At 42.4% G+C, this 11591-nt stretch overlaps 1 non-coding gene across 1 annotated transcript; it reads left to right on the top strand.

Moving 5' to 3' along the window:
* Nucleotides 1-9040: 9040 nt before the first annotated feature.
* On the top strand, nt 9041-9147 carry LOC112086296. The gene has a single exon (XR_002899418.1). It is a non-coding gene; the product is annotated as a small nucleolar RNA R71 (small nucleolar RNA).
* The last annotated feature ends 2444 nt before the right edge of the window (nt 9148-11591 follow it).

Below are 11591 nucleotides of genomic sequence, written 5' to 3'. Positions count from 1 at the left end.
TCATTCCCCTAGGTATTTCCACTTTCTCTTTTCCACTCATCTGACCTTTTTCCATTCATCTCACCTTTTTCCACTCACCAACAAGTCTTTTCCCTCACACTTATTCCTCGCCAACACTCTCAGTTCCTTGATGTTGGAACACAGCACTCAAAGAGACCTGCCCTTGTTGCTCTAAACCTAACACTTTCTGCTAAGTTTGATCCAAGGTGGCCTTTCAATTCACACACAAACATTGGCTTGAAAGAAGGATGGGTTCAAGGTGAGGGAACTGATCCGTGATGCGGATTCAGCTACTTGAGCTAAGGAAAAAGGGTGGTAAAAACAGTGGTTCTAGCTCAAGTATGTATATCGGTATCCACAAGCTTTTTCAAACAATGCATCACAAGATATTTTCAAGTCAAGTTCAAGGTTCTCACTTAACTAGAGTTGAGTTCAATTCAAACTTGCTTCTCAGATTCAGATCGTTTTAGACTTTGCAAGCACATAAAAAGATTCACAAGCATATTCAGTTCAAGTTCTCAAAGTGATGTACTCTCTAGAAAACCTATCATTACTCCCTGCAAGATGCAACCTACATGAATATGCAACTAGACTCAATCCTAAAAATGAGAATGCAACTACATGATCATTTTTTTGTGAAAATTTTTCAATTTGTTTTGGTTTTTATATGCACTTAGACGAAACTACATGAATGTGCAACTAGAATGTGACTCAAGACTCAAAGTGTAAAATAAGAACAGAGAAAACATGATTAGTAAAAGATGAAACTCCTCCCCCACACTTAAATAACACAGTCCCTTGTGTTATAAAAGCATGAGAAAGGAGTTAAAGCAAAGCAAACAAGTAAAATGCAAAGAGTAAAATAAAATCTACATGCATATGTAAAGAGTTCGGAGTGTTTACCTCAATCACTGAGGTCTGATCCCAGGTAGTGGGATGGGTTGGAGGTGGAGCAGGATGGAGTTGAGTATCTAGGTGGGCTGCTCTCAGGTGAGTCTGGTAGGAACGCTGTGGCCGGGTTAACCCAGTCTTCTTTTCCTGGTGGGAACACAAGGTCATGAGCGGCTGAGCTTTCTCCCACATCTTCTCTTGTATCTCGTTTGGGCGAGGTGGCTGGAGCTGTGAGTTTCTTCACCTTCTTCTTTAGTTGCCTAACACAGTCAACTAGCTTGTGGATCGTTTTGTCTTGCCATTTGCACCATTTCTGAAGGCTGTTAACTCTGGAATACAGCTTCTTTGTGTGATACTCAGGTTCACCCCAAAAATAAGGATCAAAATGGTACCAGCCTGCTCCCATCCTTCTTTCAAAATCTCTTGGCTCCTCATTCTGACAACCGGCAGCCCTAGCTGTGCTCTGCTCTTCAACTGGCTCTTTACCCTTGGATCCTGCGGTCCTCTTGCATTTGCGAATTGGAGGGTCAATGGCTCGGTTGTAGAGCTGATCCTTTAGAACTATAAAGGAGACATTGTGCCTTTCTGTGAGAGTGGTGATGGCTGGGTGTGGCAACAGAACTTGGACCTTCTCATTTTGTAAAAGCTTGAAGCTGTACAAGAAGTTTTCACCATTTCTTTCTGTTAAAAACCCAACCTTGGTGAGGGTAGCTTCATCAATCAACTCAGGCTTGACCTCAACATCATCAAAGACAAAACCTCTTGCTTTCAGAATCTTTGTCACTAACCATCCATTGTGCAACTTAGTGAGCTTCTGCCTTTTGCCCTCACTCCAAGCAATGTCTTTGTATATCAGCATATGGCGTGCCAAGAATGCACCTCCTGAAGGGATGTAGTGTGGGAGATGAAATTCTCTCTTGCTCTTCAAATGACTGATGAGAGGATGCAGACCCATACCCAGTAGCTCCATGTCAGCTAGATGCACCACACCATCATTGTGTTTGGTAAAAAAACATTTGGCAAAGCACTTTGTGAGCATAGCGGATGGCTGGGTTTCTTATCCATGAACTCTTGCATCTTCCTCCCCTGAAGCTCCCAAAAGCATTTGTATCCCACAGGTCAGTAATCATGTGATCAGGGTATGTGAACTTCAATGTCTCATCCTGTGCAGGTCTTGAAAAGGCAAAGATCTCATCTAGTTCCTTGAAGCTTACATGGTGTTGTATACCATTGACTGTGAAGTCTATGTGCCCAAGACCATTTCCCTCTTTGATCCTCTGATCTCTGGAGACATATCCACAAACTTCAAGGGATGCAGGGAACTCTTGTGTTACACCATCATGAGCCACATCTTTCATCTCAAAGAATCCACTAAATCCCATGTTGTTAAAAATGAGCTGAACTTCTTCAAGTAGCCCCATCTTTTTCAGCAGCTCCATATCAGGGAACTTGGTTTGCAACACCTTTACATCCTTGAACATAGCAAAGTAGTCATCAAAAGTTGGTTCTTTGTCTTCAGGTTCTGGTTTTGTCTTTGCTTTCTTAACCGGCTGCAATGCTACTTCAGGATCACTCTCTGTTTCTTCTTCATCCTCAGCCACAGCCACCTCTTTTCCTTTCCTTTGAACAGCTCCAACCAGCGCCAGTTCTTTACCAGAATTCTTTGAAGTAGAAGCCTTGGTTTTCTTTGGTGCAGCCACATTCTTTGCTTTCTTCTCAGCTGGATTCTTTGGCTTTCTCTGTTTCTTCTGTTTCTTGAAAACTTTATGCACAAAAGGTATAATCTGATCCTCTGAAGCTCCAGCTTTCTCTTTTTTCGATTTCTCCATGGCCGCTGTTCTTTTTGTTCCTCCCATCCTGCATTTTCTCAAACAGCTGTGAGCACCAAGGCAAGAGAACAACAAAAGTTTTCCAAAAAATCACCAAGTTCAGGGGTGGTACAGATCGATTTCACTAGAAGAGAATGTGTCTTTAGCTGGTTAAAAACTCAATAAACTCAAGGCAATGGAAAGAAGCAATGCACACAAAGAGTTCAGCTTAAAACACAATTTCTAAAAAAAATCGAAATACTTGATGAATTTAAAGAAATTTCTCAAAAATTCCAAGAACAGGTCATTCTCAAGCAAGATCCATGCATTTCCTATCCATTCTACTTGCACAACATTCACAAAATGATTCCTATCAAGAGGCCTATTAAAATCGATTCAGTGTGTTTCTTGTTCATGAACAGTACATTAAGACATGGAAAAGGTGAGTTTTAACAGACTAAAATACCTTGGAATCTTCAAGTTTCGAGTGAAAAACGAATGTGCAGCAAGAAACTAGACAGGATTGCGAGTTCAATGCAGTTGGAATTCCTCAATTTGGTTCAAGAACGAGAGAGATATGAGTGTTTAAAGTTCAAGAAATGGAGAGAATGAGGCAAACTCGTGTGAGGAAGAAGACCAGGTGGGGAACAGCTGTAAAGGGCGCATCTTTGACTGGTCAACGTCCGTACGGTCAAGGCTTTTCAAAATTTTTGCTGCGCCTTTGTTGACCGTGGCACGTGACCGTGTCAAACACTGAGAGTTTGCTTGTTTCTGCCGCGGCCAAGAGCGTCCCGTGGCATCTGACCGTGGCAATCCCCGAACGATTGCTTCTTTTCCAACATGTGCCACGGCCAAGTCTTCTCCCCGTGGCAAACTCACCGAGGCAAGCACCGAACCTTGGTCATTCATTGTTTTTCCTTGCCACGGTCATGTCTTCTTCCCGTGTCTCTTGGCCATGTCAAAACCCGATCCTAGGTCCTTTCTTCTTTGCTTTGCCACGGCCGGCTGCAGTCCCGTGTCCCTTAACCGTGGCAAACCCCGAATGGTTGCTTCTTTTGCCACGGCCACACCTAGGACCGTGATTCCTCTCTCGTGGCCTAGCTAAAAGGCTTGCCACGCCTTGTTATCTGACCGTGGCCGGTGACCATGCTCAAAACCGAGCATAAGCTTTTGCCCACTCCTTCATTCCTTTTCATCTTGCATTCGCTTTCCAAGGGTTGAAACTCAAACCTGTAACCTGTAGACACTAAACAAACCCATCAAAACATCCTAAAACATAAAAAAAGGAAGAGATCAAAAGATTAAAAGCATATTTACAAAAGATAAGCTTGGGGTGTCTCCCAAGAGCACTTTCTTTAAAGTCTCTAAGTTTGACTTTGGAAACCTGTTTAACAGGCTGGTGGTGGATCAAGAAGGGGAACTGATGTAGCTTCCTCCTTCCTTTGTGAGTCCAGGTAGTTCTTGATTCTTTGGCCATTTACCACAAACTCTTGACCATTCTTGCCTTCTAACACAACAGCTCCATATGGCCTGACCTCAAGAACTTTAAATGGACCAGACCATCTAGACTTAAGTTTTCCTGGAAACAACTTAAGCCTAGAGTTGAACAGAAACACCAGATCACCATCCTTGAACTCCCTTTTCAGAATCTTTTGATCATGCAGAGCCTTGGTCTTCTCCTTATAGATCTTTGAGGTCTCAAAAGCCCCAAGCCTAATCTCTTCAAGTTCATGGAGTTAATTTACCCTTTTCTCTTGAGTTGTCTTGATATCAAAGTTTAGCAACTTCACAGCCCACAAAGCCTTGTACTCCAGCTCAACAGGAAGGTGGCAGCTCTTCCCATATAGCAGATTGAAAGGTGATGTCCCAATTGGAGTTTCAAAGGCAGTTCTATAAGCCCACAATGCATCATCTAGCCTTTTGCTCCAATCTTTTCTGCTTGAGCTAACAGTCCTCTCAAGAATGGCCTTAATCTGTCTATTAGATACTTCAACCTGGCCACTAGTTTGAGGATGATAAGGAGTAGCTACCTTGTGTTTCACTCCATGCTTTCTCAGCAATCCTACCAAAGTCTTGTTCACAAAATGAGATCCTCCATCAGAAATGACTACCCTGGATACTCCAAATCTTGGGAAGATAATGCTCATGAACAACTTCACCACTACCTTAGAATCATTGGTAGGGGAAGCAATAGCCTCAACCCACTTGGACACATAGTCCACAGCAACTAGTATATACTGATTCCCATAAGATGAAATGAAGGGCCCCATGAAGTCAACTCCCCAGCAATCAAAGATCTCAACCTCTAGAATTGGATTTTGAGGCATCCCACTCCTCTTTGAAATGTTCCCATGCCTCTGACAGGCATCACATGCTGAAACAACTAGCTGAGCATCTTTGAACATTGAGGGCCACCAAAACCCACTCTGAAGAACCTTGGCCACAGTCTTGAATGCTCCCATGTGACCTCCAAAAGCTGAACCATGACACTCTTGCAACACAGGTTGCATCTCCTCCTCAGCAAGACACCTTCTATACAGCTGATCTTTGTTCAGAACATACAAGTAGGGCTCATCTCAATGGTATCTTTGGACATCTATGAAGAACTTCTTCCTGTGGTAAGCATCAAGTTCAGGTGGTTCCACTCCACAAGCAAGAAAGTTCACAATATCAGCAAACCAGGGCATTCTCTTTTCTTGGATGCTATCCACTTCTTCAAACTCCAAATAAGAATGGAGCACCATCAGTGATTCCTCAGGAAGACTGTCATTAAGAGGGACTTCAGAGTCTATTCTCAACCTAGAGAGATGGTCTGCAGCTCCATTCTCTATACCCTTTTTATCTTGTACTTCCATATCAAACTCTTGAAGTAGAAGAACCCATCTCAATAGTCTTAGCTTAGCATCTTTCTTGGTCATCAGATACCTGAGGGCTGCATGATCAGTATATACAATGACTTTTGATCCCACCAGGTAGCTTCTGAATTTATCAAAAGCAAAGACTATTGCCAGCATTTCCTTCTCAGTGGTAGCATACTTCTCTTGGGCAGAGTCAAGTGTTCTACTGGCATAGTAGATGACATGGAGCTTCTTATCTTTCCTCTGGCCAAGTACAGCCCCAACTGCAAAATCAGATGCATCTGTCATAACCTCAAAAGGAAGAGACCAGTCTGGGGCTTGGACAATTGGTGCACTGACTAATGCATCCTTGATCATCTTGAAGGCCTCTTCACACTCAGCATCAAAGATGAAATCAACTTTTTTACACAACAGCCTTGTCAAGGGCCTGGCTATTCTTGAGAAGTCTTTGATAAATCTTCTGTAAAACCCTACATGCCCAAGGAAACTCCTTATCCCTTTGACTGAAGTGGGAGTTTGCAGATTCACCATCACTTCCACCTTTGCTCTGTCAACCTCTATGCCCTTCTCAGATATCTTATGCCCAAGTACAATTCCTTCCTGCACCATGAAGTGCCATTTCTCCCAATTCAACACCAAGTTATGCTGCTCACATCTCTCCAAGACCTGTGACAAATTAGAGAGACAATCCGAGAAGGAGGAGCCATAGACACTAAAATCATCCATGAACACCTCCACCTTCTCTTCAATTATGTCAGAGAATATATGCATCATGCAACGTTGAAATGTGGCAGGGGCATTACAGAGACCAAAAGGCATTCGCATGTATGCAAATGTGCCATAAGGGCAAGTGAATGTTGTTTTCTCTTGATCTCTTGGATCTATTGGGATTTGAAAGAATCCAGAGTACCCATCGAGAAAACAAAAGAAGGGGTGGTTTGCAAGCCTCTCTAGCATCTGATCAATGAAAGGTAAAGGAAAATGATCCTTTCTAGAGGCTGCATTGAGCTTTCTATAGTTTATACACATTATGTGTCCTGTTACAGTCCTAGTAGCTATCAGCTCATCCTTCTCGTTTTTAACCACTGTGATCCCACCCTTCTTGGGCACAACATGAACAGGAGATACCCATCTTGAGTCAGAGATTGGGTAAATTATCCCTGCCTCAAGAAGCTTGAGTATCTCCTTCTTAACCACCTCCTTAAGGTTTGGGTTAAGACGTCGTTGATGCTCAATAGAGGACATAGATTGGTCCTCTTGGTGTATCTTGTGGGTGAAAATGTCAGGAGAGATCCCTCTAATATCAGCCAAAGAGTATCCTATGGCTCTCCTGAACTTTCTTATCTCACTAAGCAATGCACTCTCTTGATGCTCTAATAAGCTATCATTGATGATTACTGGATATGTGGACTTTAAGCCCAAGAATACATACCTGCCCTGTTGGTAGAGGCTTGAGCTCAACAGGGGGTGCATCAGCCTCATTCCAATCCTTGTCCAAGCTGCATTGGCTCATGTCTGCTCCTTTGATAGCCAAGACCTCAGACCCACTTTGTTCCAGTTCCAAAAACCTTGTTTCAGGACCAAGCTCTTTAGCATTGTCCAATACAACTTGTACCCTTCACTTGCTTCTGCTAAGAGCCCATTGTCTCCTTGTTCTTGAGTTAGAGCAGCTTGAAGAGGGTCCTCAGTGTTCAGTTCCTCAAGCAACTCATCAGCCAACTGATCCATTGTTTCCACATAGAAGCATTGACCCTCAATGGTGGGTTTCTTCATCATCTCATTCACATCAAACTTGAGCTTCTCAGACCCAAGTTGAAGCTCTATTATCCCACCTCTCACGTCAATAATAGCTCCTGCTGTCGCCAGGAATGGCCTACCTAAGATAAGAGGATCAACTGGTTCCTCATCCATTTCCAGCACAAAAAAATCAGTTGGAACCTCAAAACCACCAATTTTTACAGGTAGATCTTCCAACATACCAACAGGCAATCTAACTGATCTATCTGCAAGGATAAGAGAGATCCTTGCTGGTTTGAAGACTCTAAAGCCTAGCTTCTTTGCTATGGAGAATGGCATCAAGCTAACAGAAGCTCCCAGATCACAAAGACATCCAGAAAATAGTAGAGGTCCAATGGCACAAGGGAGTGTGAAACTCCCTGGATCAGTCAACTTTCTTGGTATGGACTTCTTCTGAATGATAGCACTGCATTCATGACTTAGTACCACCATGCCTTGAAGCTCTTTAGTCTTGTTCAGAATGGCATCCTTCAAAAACTTACCCATCTTTGGCATCATTAGGAATGCATCAATGAGAGGCATAGTGAGTGGTGTCTCATTGAGTGCCTTCTCAAATACAGCTCTTGCCTTGTCTACAAGCTGCTTCTTAAACCTCCCTGGAAATGGGAGCTTGGGTTGGTATGGAGGTGGTGGCACATATATCTTTTCTGGTTCAGGTTCCTTTGCTACCTACCCTTTTCTTTCCTTGGTCTCTCAGCAACTTGATCATCTTTTAAGGCTGCCTCCCCCTCAGTTTGATCATTGTCCTCAATGATCACATTGTTTTGCTCAATACCTGGTAACTCCTTTCCACTCCTCAGTGTAATGGCTTTAGCATATTCCTTGGGGTTGGGTTCAGGTTTTCCAGGTAGATGGCCTTGGTTCCTTGAGCTTGAGGCCTGGTTTTGCTTCAGTTCCTTGATTTCCTACTGCATGGCTGCATTCTGGCTTGCAAATATCTGTTGACCCGGAAGCAGTTGTTGCAGAATCCCAACCATGTCTGACCCCATCTGTGGCTGTTGCTGAACCGGTGGTGGCTGAAATTGGTGTTGAACCGGCGCTTGCTGCTGGAACTGTGGTGGACCAAACCCTGGTGGTGCCTTTTGCTGTTGTGAACTGAAACCAGTACCCTGAAATGGTTGTTGTTGCTGACCAAAACCCTGATTCTGAGCAAACTGATTCTTGGGTTTAAATGACCCTTGAAAGTTGTTCTTGGGAACAAAGTTCTTTGGAGCTTGAGAATTGGGATAGACCTGGTCTTGTGGGTTACCTACATTGGGATTCCTGTAAGAGAGGTTCTGATTTGCATTGCCATACTGATATCTCTGGAACCTCTGATTCCCAATGTAGTTAAGTTCTTCCTGGGTTAGACCTTCTTCACTTATGTTCTCAAAGATTTGAGAAGGTTCCTCATACTCTCCTACAAAGTGCATTGGCTTTTGAGTGGTGAATTTCAACTTGTCCAATTCACTACTCAACTCCTTAACTTCTCTGCTGAGCCTCTGTTCTGAGCTTGAACCTTCAGATCTATTTGATCTGTCATAGTCTTCTCCATAAGTGTCATTGCTCATTGCTAAGTTCTCCACTAGCTCTAAAGCAGCATGAATCTCCTTACCCAGAAAGTTTCCATTGGAGGCAGTATCCAGCTGGTTTCTAATCTTGGGAAGAGCTCCTCTATAAAGTGTGCTGAAAAGAGAAGCCTCACTAAACCCATGGTGTGGGCATTGGTTTGTGTAGCTCCTGAATCTCTCATATGCTTCACCAAAACTCTCATTGCTGTGCTCAGTGAAGCTAGAGATTTGGTTTCTCAGTTTTGCAGTTCTGGAGGTGGAGAAGAACTTAGATAGAAAGGCTTGCTTGCATTGCTCCCAGGTTTGAATGGAGCCTCTTGGAAGATTCTTCTCCCATTGGTGAGCTTTGTCACCAAGACTGAAGGGGAGTAATCTTAGCTTGAAACTGTGTTCAGAAACTCCATTTATCTTTGTCAGGTCACACACTTTATCAAATTGATCCAATTGTTCCAAGGGATCTTCCATTGCTAATCCATGGAACTTTGAGTTCTGGACCATATTCAATAAGGATGCCTTCACTTCAAAGTTGTTGTTTTGCACAGGTGGTGCCTGAATTCCAGCTCCATACTGATGAGCATTGGCCCTGTCATTCTCTCCAACATAGAAACTGTTTTGGCATATCTCCTTTGCTGGTGTTGGAAGGGCTGATGTTGGTGGTGCATTTTTTGTCTTTGCTGTACATTGGCCTGATGCCTTTGCTGATGAGCTGGAGCTTGTCCCTGGTGGACATAAGCTTGCTGTTGATGCACCTGTTCCTGATGAACATTACCCTGATGTAACCCTTGACCAACTCCATTACCAGCTCCATTACCCTGAGCCTGTTGCTCCTGAACCGGTTGTTCTATGTCCACCACATGCTCTCTTTGATCTTCCATATCAGCCTGATCAATCTGTCTTCCACGCCTGTCCCTTCTCCTCCTTGGTACCAAAAGATTAATGTTGTCGTTGAGAGGGAAAGGTGGACCACAGCTTCTTGATCTGGACCTGGTGTTCATGCACCTGAAATCACAACCAGAACTTGAAAGTAATCAGTAAAAATAAAAAATAAGCACTTGATCTCAAGAACAGATCAGAGCTTAATGCTAAAACACTCCACAATTTGGCAACGGCGCCAATAGATAGACAAGACTTTATGGGTCTCAGGTCTATCAATCCCCTTGTCAATATAGCACAAAGAGGTTATCAATCCAAGAATGTGGTGATAGACACAAAGCTATGTGATCAGTTTCTCAATTCAAGCAAGCAAGAGTGGTTTTGGTTATCTATGACAACTACAAACTTAAAACAGGATTAATGACTAAAGAAGTGATCAAACAAGACAAGCAAACAAGTAAGCTAAATGAGATGAGAATGTATGTATGATGATGAGAAAGGTCTTAGACATGATAGTGGATTAGGGTGCCTTCATTGATAAACTAGTGAGCTAATGAACCATATGATCAAGGAACCCATTCAACTTAAACATCATTAATTAAGTTAATCCTCTCATGAAGGTATCAACTTCTATGCCAAAACAGTTTCTAACCTAATCATCATTAGTGAAACATGAATTAACAAGCATTAAGAATCAGTTTAATCTGTCATTTAAGCATAATAACAATCATTCCCATGATGAATAACACTTAAACCTCTAACAACCTTGGTTCAGACATTTCATCAAACACTTTTGGTGCATGAAATGCCCAGAATCTAGACCACATATGATTTGTATGGATCTAGCATTAAGAACAGGTTGTAGAGAATAGAATACGCATGATCTAACCCCTAAGCTCACTAATCTACCACTTAAGCACTCTAATCTACATATCTATGACCTTAATATGGAATTACACACTAATCATGATCAACACACTAGATCCTTTACAAGATGTGTTGTTAATCATGATTAGAAGTGTGATTTGATGATGAGAAATGATAGACAAGATGGAAAACACTCTTCAAATCGATATTAAACTCAAAACAAGGTCTTAAACAATGGTTCTTTTACCAAAGGGAAAAGGAGACTAAAGATAAGATAAGATTTTCTCCAAATTAGGTCTAAAATGATCTCATCAGTGTTCAAGCGGGTTTAATGCAGCAAAGGGATCTCTCTATGAATGATCAAACTTTGGCAGAATTCTAAAGGTAAAAAGCAACCTATGCATACAAGGGCAAAGACTCATCACACCCCACACTCTACTCAAAGCTTTCTCACTTGCTCGAACTCTCAAGAACCTCACTTTTTACACTTATTTTCCTCTCACTAGGGGACTTACTTTTCATTTTCACTCTCAAATCTTGGAGTTCGAACTTTACACAGCTCTTTTTTTCTTTTGCAACCTCTAGCCTCTTTTTCTTTCTTTTCAAAACATTTGAGCTCTTTGGCTTCTTTTCTTTTCCTTTTACTTAGAGGCTAGACTCTTTCTTTTCAAGACATCAGATCTCACTTTCTTTAACTCAAAACTCCAAGACTGATTCCTTCTTTTTCTTTCATTCCCCTAGGTATTTCCACTTTCTCTTTTCCACTCATCTCACCTTTTTCCATTCATCTCACCTTTTTCCACTCACCAACAAGTCTTTTCCCCCACACTTATTCCTCGCCAACACTCTCAGTTCCTTGATGTTGGAACACAGCACTCAAAGAGACCTGCCCTTGTTGCTCTAAACCTAACACTTTCTGCTAAGTTTGATCCAAGGTGGCCTTTCAA

The sequence above is a fragment of the Eutrema salsugineum genome, unplaced genomic scaffold (assembly GCF_000478725.1).
Source record: "Eutrema salsugineum unplaced genomic scaffold, Eutsalg1_0 scaffold_21, whole genome shotgun sequence".
NCBI lineage: Eukaryota > Viridiplantae > Streptophyta > Magnoliopsida > Brassicales > Brassicaceae > Eutrema > Eutrema salsugineum.
This window is presented reverse-complemented; position numbering and strand designations above follow the sequence as displayed.